This window comes from Sabethes cyaneus, chromosome 3, assembly GCF_943734655.1.
Source record: "Sabethes cyaneus chromosome 3, idSabCyanKW18_F2, whole genome shotgun sequence".
NCBI lineage: Eukaryota > Metazoa > Arthropoda > Insecta > Diptera > Culicidae > Sabethes > Sabethes cyaneus.
The window spans coordinates 2873566-2889201 of NC_071355.1; the positions used below are offsets into that span (position 1 = coordinate 2873566).

Sequence of the window (15636 nt, forward strand, 5' to 3'; positions counted from 1 at the left end):
GTTGAAGCTCATAGGAAGGAGCTCGGTAACTAAATCCAATGTGAAAGCTGAAAGTTTGTTTTAATATTTCCATGAGCGAAAGAAGCGAACGGAATAGTTTGCTCTAATAAGAAGTGGTTTAAAAAAGGAAGACCGTCAATAGGAACTTGCTTTTATGACTTTGATAGAAAGCTTCACCATTATATTTATCAACAATGATCCATCTGACAACAGTGTCTACATGAATAAAACATACTAAATTACTACTAACATACTAATATGCTAACTAGATTACATTCAAACTTTGCAAGCGATTTCGAAAACCATTAGCAGAACAATTAAAATCAACGTGAGTATATACTCGATTAAACATACAGCACATAGGCTCTGATTGGCTCATTTTGTCCGTAATCAGTTCTTCTAAAATCCGGCCGAAGAAATTCTGAGCTGTGAAGGGCACGTGAAACAGCGTTTATGTTAATTTGAGCGACGATATTTGGAGAGTCCAATTCGCCCAGCAAAACTTTCCTTTTGAAGAGTATCTTATCAATAGTTCTCCTTCGGGCGAGAGTTTCCATATCGAGTAATTTACAACGGTCTTGATACGGCGGGAGCACTAAAGGGTGGGGAAGGTGTCTCAATGCGTATCGTAAAAATTTCCTTTGAACTGCCTCTCTGTCTGGAAGACCGAATTCCAGCGTATTGTAAGTCAGACCGTACGATAGAATAGTACAAAGCGCGTAAACAGTACGGATCTGTGAACTCTTTGGACACTCGAAATATAAAGCCCAAATTTTGATTGGCCTTGGATATAATGTAGAAGTAGTGCTCCCGTAAGTTAAGGTGCGAGTCGAGCAACACTCTTAGATCTTTAACAGCATATACCCTTTCCAAGCGCTCGTTGCCGATGTGATAACTCCAAATAATGGGTTCCTTTTTTCGGTTAAAGGAAATAACCGAACACTTGCACACGCTAATAGAAAGTTCATTCTTTCGACACCAGTCCACCAGTCAAGATATCGATAAGCTTTTGCAATGTTTGGCAATCTTCAAATGATTTGACCAGTACGTAAATTTTCAGGTCCTCAACGTAGAGTAATCTACAGCCTCTTGGAAGCACAGTGCACACGTCGTTGAAAAATAAGGAAAACAGAAGGGGCCCAAGATTGCTTCCTTGTGGGACGCCAGATTAATTGCAAAATTCACTGGAAGATGCGTTACCTAGTTTTACTAAGAGGCGGCGATTAACTAAATATGATTTCAACCAGTTAACAAAGCTCGACGCTGCACCCATATGCGCTATTTTATTTACAAGTAGATTGTGATCCACACGGTCGTCGGCAGCTTTCAGGTCAGTGTACACTGTGTCAATTTGAGCACAATTTTCTATTTTTCGCACACAATATGATGTAAATGATGTGGCCGCCACGATGATTTTAGTTTGTAGATCGCATTTTTAATGTCTGCTTCCGTAAACGTCACATTCCGCATTTTTAAAATACCCTGTTCAACATTCAGAAGTGTCTCGTCGATTTGCTGTGCAGGAGTAAATCCGGTTTTAAAGACACCGACAAAGTGCCCGGCAAATGACGGTTCACAAATGATCAAAAACTTTTGGGGTTGCGTTTCAAGTCATTTTGAGTTCGCTGAACATGTAGGGAATATAGCCGACGATTATAGTCTCTATAAGTTTTGCTTGCGAGTACAAACTCACTTTTCGGGTACGGGTTCCAATTATTCGAGTAGTGTCGAAGTGCTCTTGCACGTCCACTTTTTAATTCACGTAAACGACGGTTTGACCGATGAGGGTTAGGTTTTGGTCGAGGCTTCGAAAATCAAACTGAGCATTCTCAATTGGCTCGCTGAGAGAGACAAAAAACGGAACAGCGCAGTGAAACGAGTAGAGCAGGGTGGTACGGGTCAATGAACCCGTATATCAATGGATGGAAGGAGTGGTTTGTCCCATCTACAAAAAAGGGTGATCCACTAGACTGCTGCAACTATCGCGGTATTACGCTGGTAAACGCCGCCTACAAGGTACTCTCTCAGATCCTGTTACGCCAGTTGTCACCGATAGCACAAGGCTTCGTAGGGAATTATCAGGCGGATTTCATGGGGGCTCGCGCAACTACGGACCAAATTTTTACTATCCGACATATCTTGCAGAAATGTCGGGAGTACAACGTGCCCACGCATCACATCTTTATTGATTTCAAAGCAGCATATAATACAGTCGATCGAGACAAGCTATGGCAGATAATGCACGAACACGGTTTTCCGGACAAACTGACGCGACTGATCAGAGCTACATTGGATCAAGTGATGTGTTTCGAATGCATCTCTGGGACATTCTCGAGTCCCTTCGAGACGCGGCGAGGGTTGAGACAAGGTGACGGTCTATCCTGCATGCTGTTCAACATCGCTCTTGAGGGGGTGATCCGACGAGCGGGCATCGAAACGAGAGGCACGATTTTTACCAAGGGTAGCCAACTTTTAGGCTTTGCAGATGACTTCGATATCATAGCCAGGAACTTTGCGACGGCGGAAGCAATCTACGCCAGACTAAAAGCGGAGTCTAGGAGAATTGGGCTAAAAATAAATGCGTCGAAGACCAAATACATGAAAGGAAGAGGCTCAAAGGAAACAAACGCGCGTCTCCCACGGACGGTAACCGTTGACGGCGACGCGGTAGAGGAAACCGGTAGTTCTTTATGGACTTGAAGTCCTGACGCTGCTCACGGAGGACATACGCGCCCTTGCCGTGTTCGAGCGGAAAGTGCTGCGGACGATATTTGGCGGAGTGCAAACTGAAAGCGGAGAGTGACGGAGGCGTATGAATCACGAGCTACAGGCACTACTTGGGGAGACTCCCATCGTACATCTAGCGAAAGTTAGCAGGCTACGGTGAGCCGGACACGTCGTAAGGATGCCGGACGACAGTGCGACGGAAATAGTCCTCTTCAACAACCCCACCGGCACAAGGAACAGAGGGGCCCATCGTGCACGATGGCTCGACCATGTCGAAAGCGATTTGCGACTTCTGAGACGACCAGGAAATTGGCGACGGGTGGCCCAAGACCGAGTTGAATGGAGACGATTGCTTGAAACAGCATGAGCCACCCCGGCTCTAGGCTGAAGAAGAAGAAGAAAAAGGTTGGTACGGGTCCAGTTCAACAAGTGGTTCAACAAATTCGCTGATACTACACTCTTCTAAAGCATTTTCATTGGCAAACACTAAATCACGAATGCTATGTTTACAATTAACGATGTGATTTAGTTGCTTCATGTTAAGTAGCGACATGCCATCAATAAGAATGGAGCCGGATCTACTGAATGACGATTCGATTGGATGGGCAAATAAATGGCCAGTAACACCTTCTTTCCAAACCAGATTAGGCTGGTTAAAATCCCCAAATAGCAAATCAAGATTATGAATTTCCAAGGAATCGACAACGTGGCGTAAGCTTTCAACATATCGCTCCATGTAGTTATGATCGATAGCATATTCAGGCGGCAAATAAACTACCCTTATACAGACATTGCCAGTAACAGTAAAAATACGCACTTTGAGCCCAGCTAATTTGATACTGCAATGAGAACTCCTCCACCTCTTTTTTTCTCTGTCGCCTTTACATCACGATCCCTACGAGACACTGTGTACCGATAGCCGAAGAGCTGGGTTGTGAGAAACTGTTCATTCAATAATAATAATAATATAATAATAATATATGTTACTCTTGTTGACTTTTCCGGTGAGAAATAAGTACTAAAATGTTTTCAGCAGACGTTTCGACTTTAAATCTCTGCCACCGTGGCCATACTTGGCGGCGACAATAGTATCCAGTTGATCAAGCACAATGCTAATAGCAAAAGAGATCGCCGCCACGTATGACCACGGTGGCAGAGATTTAAACGTCCGCTTCGAGATCGAAACGTCCGCTGAAAACATTTTAGTTCTTATTTCTCACCGAAAAAGTCAACAAGAGTAACATATAGAATTTTACGGTGACAAACCCCAACAATATTTCGGATAATAAGTTTAACCAAATGAACAACTATCTTCACTTCCTTAAATCTACTTTTATTTGCCTCACCTACTCACACGTGCTTCGATTGTATAATTGACGGGTGCCGGCCGGCCTTCCTGCTACTCGAGATGCTCCTGCTGGTAATGCTGCTGTGGACAATGACGCTACTGAGCCGCTGTATCTGTCGCTCCTTGACGATTTCCGCTGTTTTTCGTGTTTGCGGGGAAGAGATTGGGCCCCCGTTCGTACTTCCAGGTATAGACTGTCCAACCGTCACAGCAATGGGTGAACTTCCGGTGACTCAATGGTACAAAACCGACCCACGAGGTGATGCTTTCAGTATTTCCCGGATTCCAAAAGCCCCAACTTCTGCATTCACGGCTGCGGGGAATGATTTTCCTTCCTGCGTCTTTCTGTGGCTCAGGATCAGACTTCTACGGCCACTGTATCTACGTACGTTCCACGTGGCGATTCTTCCCGCGATACAATCGAATGCCCACCTTTTGGGGTTAACTAATGGGTCCTGCAGACCATGTGGGAAAAGTTAGGGAAATATTAGCTATTGGCTACCGGGTTGATTTGAGAAAGATGATTGCAAATTATTCAAATTAACTGAGCGTTAGCATACCCGATTCGGTCTATTTAAAGCACTTCAACGGTCTTCCTTTTTTTTAAACAATCAGCTATTGAAAGCTTTTACTTTTACACTTTTAGCTCATCGGCTGGTTTAGATGTTCACTAGCCTGCGGTTCGATTTCAAGAGACCTTTAGCAATTTCTTTCCCCGGTAGCTTGGTAGCCGGTAGCCGATGAAAATTGCAAAATGATGGTTGGAAAAAGCATACTTGGGACAGCAGGCTATTTTTCATTGTGCAACATTATCAGGTCCCTGCATGCTGGCCAATACCGACGCCGGCCACGTCCGAATGCGGGTCCTGGTGGGATGGAAAGGAATGTTAGTCCTATACTTGTTGCTACTAAAGACCAGGGAATCCTCTGCATCTTCACAAGTATTTCGGGAAAGGAATTGTTGTTAGTAGATGGGCGGAGCTAGATGGATAATGTAAGTATGTAAGCATCAGTCATATGAGACTAACCTGGATATTCGAAAATTTTCCTGTAAAGCCAGTAACTACGAAAATTAAGATATAAAAAATACCTTTTTAAAAAATTTAATATAATGCCAATGGTGCTCATATACAACCATAATTTAATTTATATCGAAAAATACTATGCACATGCGAGATTTACGGCTCAAAAACCACGTAACAACTTGAACTTATCCGCGATCAGGGAAATCAGGGATAATGAAACGAGTCAATATAGTTCCTAAGTTGATAAGCATTTCCTCTTATCATCGCTAATATGCAGAGATATAGCGCCCTACACGCTTAATTAATTTCCCTAGACTAACTGACATTAAATAGAAATAGTACTGTGTTATTCTCACAACTATTTTATGGACAATTATTCTTTACTCCAATATAAATACAAAAAACCAAATAATAATCTTTCATGCATACCAACAAACTTTCAGGTGAACGAAAAAAGGATTTTAGAAATGCTTGTTGCGTAATCAAATCATCCTTTTCCAAACCATATCATTTTCGTTTTGAACTGTTACTTAAACGCTCCTGATATTCACAATGTACCATGCGTTTAGGATACCTCCATTAAGTCAAATTCCCATACAAATTTCAAGTTAAGTTTTCTCAAAAAAGTTCCTTAGGCTACACCTATACGAGCAGTGCGTGAAGTTCTGGATCGACAGGACTACACTATGGTGTATATGGTTAAGCTGTAAGCCTGTGACCGATAGTGATGTTTCCTTGGGAGTTGTTCGAAAGCGTCGAAAGCATGATATTTTGCACTTTCAGACTTTCACTCTCTGGCCGCGGCACATTCACGTTAAAAGCAAAATTGATATTTTCCTAGCTGGAGTACGAGATAAAGTGAAATATTTTCGTTTCTATTTTTTCGCACGTTTGATAGCTCTTAATATGGTTTCTAGTGCGATTGAACTTCGAAATCCTTTACTACTGTCAAGAAGCTTGTTCTTTAAAATCAACTATGTAGCTAGAATCCTTGTCTTATTTGCTTTAACATGCTTTACTCTTTTTACGGGGTAGTTAAAAACTGTTAAACATTTAAGATTCTAAAAGCTTAACATTAAAATAACTCGATGATTAAAAGTCAACGAAGAAAAGGGAACGAAGAGACGACACCGTAAAGGCGGCGAAAGTATAATAAAAATATGACGAAAAAATGATGATAAGGAGGCGAAAATAGTATAAAAAGCTATTGGCACCAAAACAGCGACAAAAAAACCAAAACTCGACAAAACGATGATTAATAAGCGTCAAAAAGGCAAAAAAATATGGCAAATAGATAACAATTATACAACGGAAAGACGACGAGCCAACGACGAAAAGGCAAGAAAAACACGGTTGTCTAGATAACAGGACGAAAAGTGGCGAACTGACAAACGAAAAACGTCGAAACGACAGTAAAAAAAACGATGCAATTATGACGTAAAATGGATATAGAATGGCTTAATGACGTAGGTAAGACGCCAAAACAGCAAAAAAAATAGACGACAAAAACGGCAAGAAGCAGTCGAAAAAAGTGACAGAAATTGGCTAAAACAAAAAATGATGAACAGACGACGAAACTACGATGAAACGATAACGGAAAGATCATGTAAATACGACTACTGTGAGAACTACAAAGTAGATTTTGAGGTCGTCACAGTAGCATACAGGGTTCTGCCCCCTGGGGGATACGTCAGGCAGACATCGTTGTAATACTGTGAGAACAGCGGGGATTCGACGTTGCTAGCCTGAGGAATGCCTGAGGTACTCCGGAAGTCGCAAGATTTCAGACTCAGGGGATTCCACGGTACCAGCATTGTTGTGTTCCGGAAACAGGAAGTCAGCTACGACTGTTATTTGTTTTATTTATTAATCGTTAAGTATCTGTCAGTAGAAGAGATTTGAACCAACTGACACATTGTTAATAAACTGTTGAATTGTGTTCCTAACTTTCATCACTGGGTAAAATTAATCGGATTTTTCACGTAAAAAGTTCATCCATGATGGTCCCGACAGAATTACGGTTTATTGACGATAGATCTACAAAAGGATTCAGAATGCTTTTCTACTCGCGATTTCGGAGAAGTATTTCGTACTCTAACGTTTGTTGGTGGGGAAATTTTCCCCTTTCATGTTTAAGCCTAAGGTTCAAACACGCGTGATTGATTTTTGGGATTTTAAAATCAGTTTTTATGCTGAAAATTATGCTCAAATGTTCGTGAAACTGTTTTCAACTTCCAGAAACCACTGACGCGTGTTTGCACTTTTTGAACAAATACCTCAAGTAACACTATGAGTTTTATTGCACTCTTATAGTGGTTTTCATAATCAATTTTGGTCATAAAAATCATCATAAGAGCGTGATAATACCCAAATTGTTGTATGGGACTTTTGAGTAAAATAGAGTGATTCGATACTAAGGAGTCTAAGAAGTTCCCAGTCGATTCTTAAGGTAGTGCTATCGGTGACAGCCGGCCTCACAGGATCTGAAAGAGAACCTTGTTGATCGGCAGAATACCACTGTAATTACAACAATCGAGTCCGTCGCCCATTTTATAGATGGGAAACACCACGTCTGCTAACCATTCCTCCGTTTCTCCTCCTCCCAAATCCTTGAAATTATATAGTGAAGTGTTATTGCTAGTGGTTCTTTGCCATTTTTGTAGTGCTCTGCCGACAGTCGGTCCATTCTGGCGGCTCTATTATTCTTCAGCTAAACTATTTTTTGCCGAATCTTTTCGAGATCGGAAGCCGGGACGATATTATCGTTTGTAGGCATTCCTAGGTCAACTTCCGTTCCGCGTCCTGAGATGCCCATCGAAAAATTGCTTCCAACTGTCGACCACCTCGCGCTTGCAATTAGATTTCCTACCTCATCACTGCACATGTTGGGCTTCGGTGTGTATCCTTTACGAGATTGGTTCACCTTCTCATAGAATTTGCGCGTCTCGTTAATCCGGAATAGTTGTTCTAGCTTCATGATCTTTGTCCTAATTCTGTCACTTTTTCCTCTTTAGGATCGTGGTCCAGTCACTCCGCCCTCGTCGATACTTAGCCAATTTGTTCGTCTTGGCAATGCTTAGATAGTTTTTTCAAACTCTTTTTTCCTTTCCATCGCTTGTTGACATTCTCTGTCAAAAGCACGTTTATGATGATGTAGTTGAAGAAACGGCTTTTCATCCTCAACATGCACATCCTCTCGATGATCACTTTCCAGTCCTTTACGTGACTCTGCATTCTGCCCATCTCTACGAAACCCGCTCCCAGCTGGGTTGATCACTCCACCGTTCTGGTAAAATTGGGCTTTGCCACCACGAATCTTCCACACCCTCTCGTCTTTGCGACAGATCTCCTGCAGTGCCACGATACCGAACTTTCGAGGTTCGCAAGCATCCATTCCATGTCCTTATCTCTTCACCTTTGTCGATTTGAGGCTGCTAGCTTATAGTGCCGAGGCAACACAGTGCCTCCTATCCTGTTGGTATACAGCCCTAGTTTCCACCGGAGTTTGTTACCCAATCTTCCGCTAATATTCCTCGTATTCCGGCTGATACCACGAGGAGGTAGGAATAGAAGTTGCTGTACATAACGCTAAGTGCCACTATGGGATCTGTATTACGCATTATCCTGCCATTCACCAACCATTACATATCTAAAACCGGTGTAAATTTTAAGCTCAGCAAATTATTTCGCTATGCAAATGAGACGAACTGGGCCCAACTTTATTCTATCTTTTATGTTTGTTTTCTCGCTGGTCAAAGAAACCAATTGTCAAAAGCGGTGCCGTCCAGGTAGCTGACTAGGATTAATGTGTATAATCCTTTATAATTATTATCGCTAGAGCAGTTTTCCCATCCTTATCACCACCAGCCGCGTGTAAGATTAGGGAAAGCAGAAAATAAAAAATGCACGGTAGCTTCAACATCATCGTCACCGTTTGGACAGGTTGTCAGGACAACTTAAGAGATGATTAATTTCATCATCATCCCTTTCACTACCTTTTCTGCACTGACTGTCGAGTCGACACATGTCACGGTATCTTTTGTTAAATTGTAAATCGCTCAACCTTCTTCACAGTTTTCTTTGCCTTTATCGACCGAACAAGCCAAAGCTTGTTCATGAAAGCAGCGAAAGCATTAATTCAAAATATTTCCAAAATTACAGCAAAAAGCGGTGGGTGGTCACTAAACAGAGAATTGTGGGTGGTGTGGTAAATCGAAATCTGCCCGTATTTAGAGCATTCCGCCGCTCGTTGGGCAGTAGGGCAGTATCCAATGTCATCGGGTCGCATAATTCGAATAACTTCAGTTTATTGTTAGCTTGCTTTTCCGGTCCGGTTGACGCCACGCACTGTGTTCAGTAAATTCCAGTAAACGCAGATTACACAAAGTGAGGTTAAAGTAGCAATTTCGCAGCACAAACAGACCCGCACGCGCCGCCCCCATCGCTGACCCATCGTGATCGTAGTAGGTGGTGGGAAAAAGCTTTCTGTTTGTTGATGAATTTTCCAACGAAATTAAATTTTCTCAATGTTTGTCGGGAACGAGTGTGACCGATCGGAATCAACGGATATATTACGAATTTCAACTTCCGTAAGCGGGGAGATTACTGTGTGGAAATTTTTGATTCATTTTCGCAAAAGTTTAGTTCGTCTTTCAAAAACACTTTGCACGCTTCGTGTTTAATAACCTTCGAACCACCGCTCGAACTTCCGTCTGATCCAATTGAAAACCGCGGAATGTGGCACCTGAATTTGCCTAAAATACACAACGGAAAAAGCTTTGTACCTACCAATTTAAGCGTTCGGTCGCAAGCAACCAGTACGACGACGATGACGACGACGCCGTACGCCGCCGTCGCGTCGCGTCGTCAGCATAGATTCAAGGAAACTCTAAATGGCAGCGCCTTCTGTGTCGAGATCGAGACAGACGAGATGTGTCATTAAATCAAGCATTGTTAAATACTGGTTAGTTTCCCTGAAATGGCACCAGCTGTGACGAAGGAAGCGTTCATTTTGCCACATCCACGCTACACGCTACGCTTGCCGTGCCGGATCACAAATTCCTTTTGCGTTGCGAATACGACGGCACACACCGAAAAAAAACCGACAGACACACACAGAACCCAGGCGACGTTCCGCTTCTTGTTCCGGCTCGCTGCCTCCGGCGCTTTTGTGTAGGACGTAGGTAGGTATGCAGTAGCTAGGAGTGTACGGGTACAACACGCGTTCCGGAGCGCGTTTTATTGCCTTGTTTTGGACGGAACAACGTTTAGAGCGACGCGACATACCAGATCGATTACCCGGTTCGCTTTTATTCGTCTGTTTGCCTTTATTTTTGGTCACCCGGCGGGGACGTACAATTCCATCCCGTAAAGGAAGGTTAAATATTAGCTGAGTCAAAAAGTGTGTTCGAAAGTAATTAAATCTCAAAAAAGTTTCTTGCCCAGTTTGTGAAGCTTTTTACGCTGCCGTTATCTCGTAGGATTTTTTCGGGAGCGAAGCTGCATAGGTTAGAAATAACAAGTGTGTCGAGAACGGCTCGTTGGATTAAATGGCTGTCTCCCTAAAATTATAGTTGAGGCAGTTTAGTAGTTGATAATTTTCATCTAATTAATCAAAGTGTTAGAAAAGTGGTTAGAAAACGAAAAGAACGTCTCAACAGGCTGTGTCAGTGTAAAAGAACCTCAAAACTGTACAATTCATGAAGTAGAAGATGTTGATACAGCAGACACATCGATTTTCTCTGAAAAATTGACTAAAAGAAGCAATGGATTAGTAAGCACTTTGGCCGCAACTGTGGCAAAACTACTTCCAAAATTCACACGTTAATTAGAGAGCCTCTTGCCTCTTGCTTATTCGTCAACCACGATGATGGCCCTGTCATAATTTGGTTTGATCTTGCTCGTTGCCTTTGTTGGCCATGCCTGGCAGTTGGCCATGGATTGGTGAAACGTGACTTTTGTGCTAAAGCACATGAATGGCGCAAATTGTCCTGAAATTCGGTCTATTCAGCGATTTTGGGCTCTAATGAAAGCACATTCTCGTACAAGTGCTGCTGATGCAGTGAAAAAAATTTAAAATAAATTGCACAAAAGCGTCAAAAAGTCTTGCCAATTAGTCGGTGCAGAACCTTATGGAAGGAGTCGGGAAAAGTTCGAGAAATGGGGTGTTAATAAGAAGTTATAGAAAAACCTACAATAAACTAAATACCATTTAGTTGTAATGTAGATTTGTTGTTATTCAGAAATTTCATGGAAAACTATTTTGGAAGGACACGGCAATTGTCCAAACAATAACCACAAAGTAATCACATGCAATAGGCATCACTTGAGCGGTTCGTCTATGGGATCGTGTCCTGCTGAGCGGGGAATCAGTAACAGTCAGTAGGAGGGTTTCGGAAAAAATCTATCTTCTATCTTCTATCTTCTATCTTCTATCTTCTATCTTCTATCTTCTATCTTCTATCTTCTATCTTCTATCTTCTATAGATAGCTGTGCGTTACAGCTATTACTCAATTCAATAAGTGTTTCCATCGCAAACAGAAACTACTGGAATCGAACCACTAATTAGTGTAATATCACGATTAATACTGCTGCCAGAAACAAAATGATCGAATCCAGGTCACACTGAAATAAACGACCAGGACTGAAACTCCTTTCGAGCTCGCAAACGAAATTTACAATCAAGGCGAAGATAAAATTAGAGGACGAGGATGCTGTAAAACTCTAGATTGTGTATACAACTTATAGGTTTATTTGCCCTTTCCCGACAATTTTTCCTTAAATCTAAGCTACTTGCTTATCTAAGGCTGGTGTAACGACCTTCTCCTCTCAATGACGACGGTGGTTTCATCGCACACGGCAATTTTGATGCTAATATGGTCAAAGTGGCCTCGGTCACTGTAACTGGATGGTACCGGGTATTGTTATCGTCCCGCAATGACTGAACCGACAGCGACGTTACCGATAGTACGGGTGTTTCAGAATTTCAGACAAATGTCAAAAAACTTTTCAAAAATAGTTAGATTAGGAGATTAGGGGACACTTTTACAATCTTTTATGACCAATTACTGTGACCATTATAAGTATGAAATATAAAGCTAATTGTTACTTGTGTTATTGTCAACATTACACTAATTCGCTGTTTTCAGAATTTCATAACAAGCTCAAAAAGTTTTCCTCCAAATATTTTAAATGTTTTGTTACTATGCAACAGTGAAAAGCTCATTTATGTTTTGTTTCTTGATTTGATTGATGGCTGAAACTCAAAACAAGTGCGGCAAGCATACAATAAATAAAATTCAACTAAATCATCGGTAGGATACTAACGTATTTTCGACCCCATCATAATTTGGACACTTCCATTTGATTTTACTGTAAGTGTCCAAATTATGTACAGCTGCTGATGGGGTCCAAAATACGTTGGTTACCCTAATCGTTCAAAGAATAACCGCAGCTGCTTATGCAGCAAATGGTATAAATAGTATGGAACGTTCATGGCAGTAAATTGGAAGAAACGTGCCCTACTGTCCTAATCCTCCAACAATTCTCCTGAGAAAATGGGAAAAATCAGCAACAGTCAGTTGGTGGGATGGTACCTTCAAAAGAGTTAAGTGATGGATGTGATGGTACCAATATCACTAACAGTAAAATTTAATATCTTATAACTCCGATATCGCGGCTTTTGGAAGCTGATTTTGCGGATGACGCGTTTTTTTTTGCGCGGGACGCAAATCCTCTCGTGAAAAACGAGAGTCAGAGTTTAATAAAATTTTACTATCAATGCGTTTGGCATTTCCGGTAGTTAACGCTGGCGTATAGTGCTGGCGCTAAAGGGCATTAACTAATTCATTAATTTACATAATTGAATGGCTTTGGTTAGCACTTTTTGTTACTCACTGAATATGTAGTTTTATGTCACTTCACGTGAACTGCAAACTGCTGTTTGCTGCTGACGGTTTGAACTTAGTGATGTTAAGTTTTGCGGATCGGCAAACTTGCCTAGAGAATTGTGGGAAATATTGCCAAATTAGATAACACTTCCCATTCATTATGGAGCCCACCATTAGCTATCTACATTAAAAACCGCTCCGGGAAATGTCTTTAGTCCGAAACGATTAGCAAGTATGCCGATTGCTCTTTCAAGCTCATTTCCATGAATTGGTTCATGAGCTGTAAAAGAAATATTTTTCTTCATTTTTACGACAGGCAAACTGTAAGCATTATTCATTATCGTTTGCATAATAAGTTTAGAAAAGTTAAAATAATCCATCTCCAGCGTCCGTGTATGTTTGTGCCAAAAATAATAGGCCTACATGGGATCAAAAGAAGTTTTTAATATTGCAACTAGCCCCAAGTAACCAGTAAGCACTAAACACTAGTCCTTAGACAACATTGCATAAGCATACAGAACTATGATTAAAAGTTTATTTTTCTTTATATACTTCTGTAGAACTCATATAATACTAAAAAGACGAAATAGCGCGTTATTAAAATGCTACGCCCAAGCATTCAATAAACATTATTAGTGTTTGTTTGAGGCTTAATCGAAACGTCATTTTGTCTACATTATCGACGTATCGAAAAAGTATCGACGGCATATCGTTTGCTTGTTATGGAAAATAAAAATAGAATCGATTTTTTTTGCTGCATCTCAACAAGGGGAGCAGGATAACAGAACCATTTTTTGAAATGCTGAATAATGTTACCACCCAGACAGGGCTCGAACCGGGAGTTAGTCATACAACCTTATTCGTTTCCTTGCACGTTTGCTATCGAAACCATAGCGGACGTGATTGAGTGAGTTGAAATTAGTCGTATTCAAATCTTGGTGATATTCCCTCTCATATCATAGCTACTTGTTCTGCATTACCAATAGGGTAGAAAAAGACGGCATCCATTAGGTGGAAGAGGGCACGAATAGTGGCCGTAGAATCGCAAAATAAGAAGTCAAGTTCAAGCCGTTTATCAGCACTTACGGCTCGTTTTAATGCAATTGACTAAATGCATTATATTGATATACGTTATGTGCACCAAGGGTATGTAATCATGCTATCTCTTTCTCATGTAGGAGTGAAGAGAGCATCCTTCAACTAGTTCGCCGGCAATTAGAATTTCCATTGAATAAAGCGTAAGCCGTCACTCAGACCGAAACATCAGAAAAAACGGTTACACAGCAATCATATGCATTTGACGTTCGTTTCTCACCCCTGATATGCACAGAGAACAGATTTCCAGGTAATCGACAAAAAGTGTGTAAATTTTTTATGTAATCTACCAGTAATCCTTCAATAGAGCACCCCTCGAGCAGTTAGTGGCAAACTAAATCTTGATGTCGCTGCCATCGCCGCTCCAGCACAAAGAAATATTGATAAAGGTACATGGATATTTTTTGATGCGTTTGACAAACTATTTCTGGAGGGCGCCACCGACAGATTTTACACACAAAAAATCGATTACTTCCTTTGAGCCTGTTAATCTGTTCTCTGTGTTATATGCGCATATATGTCATCTTTCTTTAATGCTGATTTACGTTAATGCTTCTATGCATCAACAATGTTAATATACGTTTTATAAGCATTAAGATTGCTAATATACAAAAGTTTGGCACTAGGGATGCAGAATTATTTCCAAAATACGGTTTTGGATCAATGCTTAGGGTTACTTGGGGCACTTCGGCTATCTAATGCTTGCTTACTGATCACACTTGTCTCAGTGCACAATAGTCGGAAAATTGCGATTTTTGGCCAAAATTATTTTTTAGTTTCAAATTGATTCTAGATTATATTTGTAACAAAAGAAATGATTTAAACTTATAAGAACTCATATTTAGGGTGATTTGGGGAAAAATGATCAAATGTTTTCGATATAAATATTCGCTTGACAAAAAAAATTTTTTTCTCGCGGGGATTCTCTCATTCTCTCATTGAAACTCTCTTCAGGTACTAAATAAATTTAGTAACAAATATAATCAAATTTGTTGAAAGAGTACTTAAAATTTTAAGGACTTGCTAAAAATATGATAATTTTAAAATTATTTTTTATCGGAAAATGTCAAATTATAGCAAACTTTTTATTCATGTTTTGATACAACATACTTCGAGCTTTCAGACGCACTATAAGAAACTGCGGCGACAAGAGGCGACAAGAGTTGTTTTTTTGATTAAAGTTTATGAGAATTTCATTTTTATTAAAAGTAGCCTATGGCGCACCTCATTGCGTTTAAATTTGTTTTCATTTCATTTTTTAATAGGGATATCAGTTTTAAAGTGATATATAACAATAATATTTACATCCGCAATAACTATTTAATTTTTTGAATTTTTTAAAATGACTTATTTTTCAAACTTTTGAAATGGGCAACTTTGACGGCTTATTTCTACAAGATATTTTTTTTTCTATCAAAATTTAATTCGCGAATCATAAAAATATAGACAATTTACTACAAAGCCGCGTTTAAACATGTGCTAAAATGTGAAATTTTACATTCGGCAATTTTGGCCGCTACTTTATATGGAGCCCTTCTTATGTGCAGTGGT

At 40.6% G+C, this 15636-nt stretch overlaps 1 protein-coding gene across 1 annotated transcript in view; it reads left to right on the top strand.

The window, feature by feature from the left end:
• Window positions 1-1254: 1254 nt before the first annotated feature.
• Window positions 1255-15636, top strand: part of LOC128744035 (zwei Ig domain protein zig-8) — a 67379-nt gene continuing 52997 nt past the window's right edge. Inside the window, exon 1 of the mRNA XM_053840778.1 lies at window positions 1255-1330. The gene's annotated coding sequence lies outside the window, so the exon portion shown is untranslated. The remainder of the gene's footprint in view (window positions 1331-15636) is intronic.